The sequence below is a fragment of the Etheostoma spectabile genome, chromosome 23, assembly GCF_008692095.1.
Source record: "Etheostoma spectabile isolate EspeVRDwgs_2016 chromosome 23, UIUC_Espe_1.0, whole genome shotgun sequence".
Classification (NCBI taxonomy): domain Eukaryota; kingdom Metazoa; phylum Chordata; class Actinopteri; order Perciformes; family Percidae; genus Etheostoma; species Etheostoma spectabile.
In genome coordinates, this window is record NC_045755.1 from 8,157,163 (window position 1) to 8,164,739 (window position 7,577).

Sequence of the window (7,577 nt, forward strand, 5' to 3'; positions counted from 1 at the left end):
TTTTTTTGTTTCTTAAAAAAAAAAAAAAAAACACACTGTTTGCTTACTGTTCCTCCAAGCCGTCTATAACCTGTCACACGGGCGGAGGCGGACCTCTGGTGACTTTCAGAGTGAGACGAGGAGCCGTTAAAAACAAAATACATCGGCCCGTTAGTTTGTTGCAAGGGAGCAAAATGCTGGTTGTCTTAAGACAATTTCTTTGCTTTTTGAAGAAGACACATTTGTCATACAAAGCTTGTCCTAATGCAGGGGGTATATAACTCCAGTCATGGATTAATGGGTCTTTACCTCTTGTAGCAGCCTTTTGAATAAAACATTCCCATGATGGTATACAGGTCTGTGACAAGGTGTATGATTTAGAAAGAAGTACAGTACTGTATGTAAAGTATGCATTCAGAGTGATGCCTTGCTTTCCTTCCACTCTTTCTTTTATTTACTGTATATATCAACCATCTCTCTCTATTCTTTCTGTTCACTACGCTCTCTCTTTCACTCTCAGTTTTCTCTTGAATTATTCACCAGTGTCATCATGTTGACCTGTTCCTTGTCAGTGCTGTAGCTGTGTGTGTGTGTGTGTGTGTGTGTGTGTACGTACGTCAGCACTGCAGCTGTATGGGTGCTTCTGTGTGCGTCTGTGTCAAGGCCAAGCAACGCTCTCCTCATCCAGTCCTCGGCTGTAATTGTGTCACTGACTTGAGTTTGATGGGTGAGCAGCTCCGCACACACTGTGTCACAGGGGCGGAGTGGCGGCGTGTGGTGTTTAAAGGTGAATGCTGTGTGTGTGTGTGTGTGTGTGTGTGTGTGTGTGTGTGTGTGTGTGTGTGTGTGTGTGTGTGTGTGTGTGTGTGTGTGTGTGTGTGTGGTGTGTGTGTGGTGTGTGTGTGGGCTGGTGTTCCCGCACGCGCATGAACAGCGGTGCAGCTCTTTTCCTCCGTTGCCTGCATCGGCACAGTGTCACAGTGAGGAGCCCGGAGGAGACAGCCGAGGCCGCGGCTGTGAGGCGCTCACAGCTGCCACTTGTCACATTAGTCAGCTCAAATTTGGAGGAAATCAATTCGGAACTTTAATTCGCTCGACGACTCCCACGCACGGTGCAGCCGAAGAACCCCGGCCACCGGTGGGCTCTCCCCACCGCCCCGACCGAATCAACTCCCAGGGGACACAAGTCATCAATCTTAAATCACCTCCTCCAAACTAATGGCAGTCCCAACCCGGCCAGTCCTGCTAAATTGAATTATTACTGATTGACAAAAAACTGCTGAGAATATTTTTGAAGGAAGGAAGGGAAGGCTGAGTGTGTCTTAATGACAGGAAGTACAGGGGAAGTGGTCGGAATTAGTCATGAAGGGAGATGGAAGTTGTACTCGCGCACACGCATGCACACACAGACACAGCATGCCTGTTCACACGTGTGTTCAAAATTGCACTTAAACACACTCACTTTTACCTTTTCTCTCGCACACACATGCACTACTTACACACACGTTTCACTGGTTTCGTGCGGTATGCTAATGCTCCTCATCAGTCAGGGCAGATTAATGCCCCAGCTCTCAGCAAGGCAGGCTAGGCAGATACAGGTACTGCATACGTGCGAAGACCACCTACCCATCAGACACAATGCATGCAGACAGGATTCTGAATGTGGGGCTGCAGAGGTGCCTCTGTAGCTCAGGAGCCTTTAAGAAATACATTGAGGTCCATGAAAAGCAAGGCAGGTTCTGTTCCACAATTAAGAGAAACCAATTCACCATGATATGATCTATTAACCACATGCTGTCAAAGTGGCAGAAGTTATTTAAATGCCAACAAATTGTTTGTTAAAGCCATGAAGGGCTACATTCTAATAGCAGGTGCTGCAGTTTGTTTGAGAAGCAATGTGAGCAAATGAGCAAAAATGTAAACACAACGCATATCACAGATGTACTTATTGCTGTAAATGTTTTTTTGCACTGAGCAGTCCCTCCAGGATTCCGCTGCCTGTTTTTGAGATTGTTGCGGCCTGATTTCACGGGAGCGTTTGAAAAAAAAAAAAAAGCAATAATAGTTGCACTGTTCTTTGTATGTTTGTTGCAATGAAGTTGCGGCAATCTGACAGTTGCAAAAAGATTTGCAATTTCTTGTTTTTTTGTATAGTTCTTTAGAAATAATAAGGAAACCTGTTTTGAGGAGAATAAAATTACTCTGTGCTGAGATTTCCTAGTAACCTTACCAAAAAGGCTCAGGATGCTTCAAATGTTGGTGTAATATGAAAATGGCTGGTGAATTTAAGACATATACTGTATACATATGTTTATTGACTCAAACAACTTTAAACTTTAACTTAAATGATTGCACTTAAAGTAACAAGCGTGGCTGTCCTCAATTTAGGTCATCCTGTACGTCTCTTCTCTGCGTGTGCGTGTGACATGTATATATTGTTTTTCCCTTACAGATAGCCAACCCTAGTTAACCGATAATTAACCATGAAATGTCAAGCAGGGAACTGTCCCAGTTCACCTGTCTGGGAGGCTCGGACATGTGCGCTTTCAGTGTCCCCGGACAGCTGCGGACTTGGACCGGTCAGGTAGCCACTAGGTTGCGTGCATTGTTGTGGACATATGCAGCCACTTTCCCACTGTCCGCAGGCCCGAAACGTTATGTCCGAGCCCGTCTCCACCACATCAATTAGTTTAGTTGCGAGGTTGTCAGCTGTGTGTGTGCCTGCCATACTCGATTTAAGTGTTGGATTGGAGTGCTGATCACCTGTTAAGAAAAATATTATATAGCTTTTTTTACCCTGCAACAAACTTAAAAAAAATGTAATAATTGAAAGGATTGAGTCTTAATCAATCAAAATTCTTTTTGTCGGTTTACGTTAATAGTTTATTGTTAAAATCACTATTTTGCACCATTATTGCCCTGAAGCATCTGTAAATATCAGCGGTAAATATGCACCATCATGCGTACTATGGACAGATATAAAGCACACGGCTGTCTTCCACATGTATGTGAAAGACTTTAAAGGATGTTAATGGAAGTCCTTAACCTCCTACAGGGCACCTCCATGCTTTACCTTGACAAAGAAGCACAGAGAAGCAGGATCATAACATGTATGCAGTGCTTTAGATTCAGCGCCGCTGTCTGTCAAGACTTTACAGCTGTAAACACGTTGACTGTGTCAGCGGAGCTGCTTGTTGAGACATATTTACCGTTCGTCGCTGTCACCAATACCACCGCACGCTCAGAGTTACAACTGCCTTGTGAGGCACATGAAAGTGATGGATGAAAGTTTTCCTCTCCCAGGGCGCAGGGCTGAATTAAATTGAAAGCTACTGTTTATTCCCCCTGTGTCTCGTCGCAGAATCAGGTTTGTTTGCAATTGGTTTAAGCCGGGGGGGGGGAATCTTTTGCTGAGGAAAGGCTAAGGTTTTACCTCTTGATGGAAAAGATGATTGAATTTGTTTTGTCTCGCGTGCCTCTCCGCTTGCTCTCTTCCTATCCTTTGCCTGTGTCAGTAAATCAGATCATCTCTCTCCCCTGTCAACACACGCTCCTTGTTGAGCAGTCAAAGTTAATTTGCAAACGCTCCCTTTGATTTATTCTCCTTTCCCTCTTCGTCTGTTTCTGCCTCTTCTTCTTACCCCGGTTTTTCTTTTTTTCTTTTTGCCCACTGCTTTTCAGAAGTCCTCAGACAGTTTGTCTTATCGCTAAGTTCTTCTTCCTCATTCAGAAAGAAAGGACTTTTCTTCCAGCTTCAGTTGGCAAAGCCGAGGTGCCCCGTTCACATGCTGCACACAAGCTTTGATGAGATGATGAATCCTGTCTCAAGCAGGTGATGTCTCACGCTATCACAGAGCATTCCCCAGCCACACCTAGCCGTGATAGGGTTCGGTCCCTGGTTAAGGGGAGCTTGTCAACCGGATTTCCTTTGTAGAAGAGCTGGCTGGAGTCTGAGGGGCTTCCTGTGGGGAAATGGCTACAGAGTCATTATTCATCATCCAAGGCTTTGCCCGGGCCCGTCAGGCACTCTCCCTCGGCAGCAGTCCATCTCTACAGCCATTCATCATAGGCCTGAATGCAGCTGAGAGGGAGTAGGGAGCGAGACACGTAGGCCCTCCGCTACCAAGGCCCTAATGAAGGCCCTCGCTCTGCTCTCATACAGACACCTCAGCGATATTAAGCTGGGTCAATTATGTGTTGCTCCCAGCCAGCCATCAAGGTGCAGGGCCTGCATTTGAGGGTGAAGTGTTTTAAGTCCAACTCACTGACGAATAGGATGTGCATTAGACAGAACTTAAAAACTGCTACTTTAAATAAATTCCTCTAGTGCTTTTCAAAGTCAGCACTGAACTTTTCTGTTGCATTTAGCTGTCAGTTGCATCAGGTGACATCTAAAGATTAGGTAGATTGCTGTCAAATTGTGCTGTATTCCCCTAATCTCTGCGCCACATGTCAGCGTACAAACTTTGCTCTTACAGTACAGCGTCAGAGGTTTGATTTAGTTCAATTTAAGTGCACAGCATGTGCACTCAAAGTAGTGCCTAAAACATGGATGCTAAGTTTTATTACACATAATGAGCAATGTGGCCAGCAGATTTTTTTTTTTTCAAGGATAGAATTGTTATGGGATACATTTACTGCTGTATGGAAAGTGGAAGACTGTGAAGATGACTTGAATATTTTAACTTGAGGAAGTGTATATTTGCTGCACAATCTCAGATTGTTACTGAAGCATCAAGGTCTTTTTTGCAGTAATTACACAGTACCAAGCACAGCAATCGTATCATGTTTTTTGCATGGAAATGTATAGTCTTTAGCTGTGGTACTGCCGAGCACAGTTAGAGCTACAAGCGCAGCCGCAGGTGCGTGTAGAGTATCGTGTGATTATGCATCTCCTTCAGGCTAATCTGATGAAATGATCCCGTTTTTGGGGAGGCATATGTCCCGTTCTGTTCACAGTCTGGGGAATCTCTGGTGGCCAAGAGCACTTTGTTGGTGGCTCTTTACATTTGTGTGTAAATCCCAACATTTGGTGGTCCACAGGAGACTTGTCAATACTATGAGACGTATAGGCTGTGGCAGCCTCACTTCAGGGAAAACATGTGCCTTGAAGTAGTCTCTTTCCTCATCTTCAATGTCAGCCCTGGGGCTCCAAGACAACATATGTTCCCTGCATGTCCCCAAGACATGGCAGCCAGCGTGCACTCTACGCTAGTGAGTCGCACAACGCATCATCACATGTCTACTGTCTTCCTCACAGCTTCACTTCCCGCTCCCCCTCTCTTAACTCCACCACTGAAACAGATGGCCGCAAATTACAACGGCAGTTGTGCCTTAAAAGTACGCTGACAAACTTACAGCACCCCCCCACAACCCCACCCCAGTCACTGAAATGACAAAATCATTAATTGGCATTGCGTAAGGGCTGGCTGCTTTAGCAGTGTCTCGCACAGCATGAGCGCCTGTCTAAAGCTCACAGATGTAAAAGATTAATCTCTTTGCCTTCAGGTAGGTGAGCTGAAAATCAGTGCGTGGAAAAAAAAAAAGCAGCACTCCTAGCTGTTTGGTTAGTGGGGAGAACAGAGAAGAGGGCACATCCACGTTACTGTAGGATGTATTCAATATTTTGTCCTTGAACACACCCCATGTGGCAGTTGCACTGTTTTTGTATAGCAGAACAAGGAATTGACTGGAATATTAAACATTATCGACAATATACATCTTTAATGAAAGAGATTAAGGAAGTTTTAAGTCTGTAAATGGTTATTTTAGGTTGTGTGTATGTGCGTGCATGCGCAGGGCATGGCCTCTCACAGATAGAAATGATGTAGTTTATTACAAGCAAGAGTAAAGGTATAAATATTAACAACTGCTCATTGCTCTTTTACTGGTGTATTAAGACGGGTGTGTTTTGACACGAGTAGAATTACTGCATAATGGTTACTCTGAGTAAAAAAGATTTATGCTAACATGACATCTGTAGTAAAATGTGAGTAATTAACAATAATTAACTTAAAATGAAGACCATGCTTGATAAAAGACACAGAAGTAGTTGTATTCCAGAGGGGTTCTACTTACACGCTATGGAGACAATTCAGACGTCCGTCTTCTTCATCAAAACTCTCTGATCTGCCGTTACCCGCCAGGCCACACCACCTCCACCACCCCGAATGAATAAAGCTGTGTGTTAGATATTAGCAAGGCAATAAAGGATGAATATTTGATAACAGCGATTCAGACATTGTTATTACTAGGCAATTACATCAGCGCTGTGAGCTCAGACCAGAGATAGGTGCCACTTCCTCATGTCAGCAAAAACGGGCTTTGACAATATTGGACTTTTGTTCAAACTTGCAGATGCACGTTAGGAGCACATGCATGGCCGTGGAATGGGACCATTGGAACCGTTTTCTTGACAGTACTTTTCTCTTTTATCCTTTTGTCTGTCAATTTGTGTTTATCGCTCACCTAATTCCTCATCCCTCCTTTTCTCTCAATATCTTTAATTTTTCTTTTCCTCTTTCTTCTTTTTTTGTGTTTTTATTTGCATTAATCTTTTTTCGAGGGCCTTCTATAATCCATCTCCCCAGCCGAGAGGTATTCCCCGAGGGTAAATTACTCAGGAGGCCTGCCTGGCCTCGCACTGCATCAGATTGACCCTCAGCTTGTTTGCCATTTTGTATACTGCACTGTTTATTTAACAAGGAGCAGAGTGAGTGTGATTTCCAGGGACGGGTCCCTGTGATAGTAGCTATGACACCCTGCCTGAGTAATGACCCTCATTATGGAGCCTCTGACAGCTCCCTGAAAGGCCTGATTTATGAATATGCTGGGACCACAGCCCCACAAGCCTCTGAGCGTGGTATCCCCTCTCTCTGTCAGCACCCACAGACTATACATACATGTGCGTGGGCGTTCACACAAATATAGTGTCTACACTTGCACCAGAAGGTAAATGGCATATGTATATGAATTGCATTTTTGTTTTTAGAATTGCCCTAACTGGAAACCTTACCACCGCTTCTTATGCCTAACTTTCTATTTCCCTAAAAAATTTCCAACTGCAAGCACTCCCAGTTGGTCTGTTAAAAGCTGGATTCAACATTTTATAGTGAAAATAAATTCCTCAAAAGTTGATTTCATTCCCCGATTTGGTTTTTGGTATGTGAACATAGCAACGTCCCACAGAGAGAGGCCTGTGCCGCAACTTCCAACTTTCGATTTATTTCATTTTATCTCATCTTATTGGTCAGTACTTCATGAAAATTTCACACATCTCACTCCTCAAGGATTAACCCTATACATATTAACCCTTCTTAAATATCACACATATCAAAGGGCAGCATAAATAAGTTATGAGGTATATATCTCTTCTTTTTTTTTTGCCCCAGCAGAATCAATTAAGCAGGCAGAGGAGGAAAAGAGGGTCTTTGGGAGGCTTCAGGCTTGGCCAGGCCTTGGAAACCCCAGGCCTACTGGAAACGGAATCAGAGGGAGTCAGAAAGTTAAGGAAGGTTACACAAATATGTACTAGACAACAGAAGAGAAAGGAAAGGAGTTAAGAGGAGGGAAAAGAGAGAGAGAGGGAGGAAGAGGGA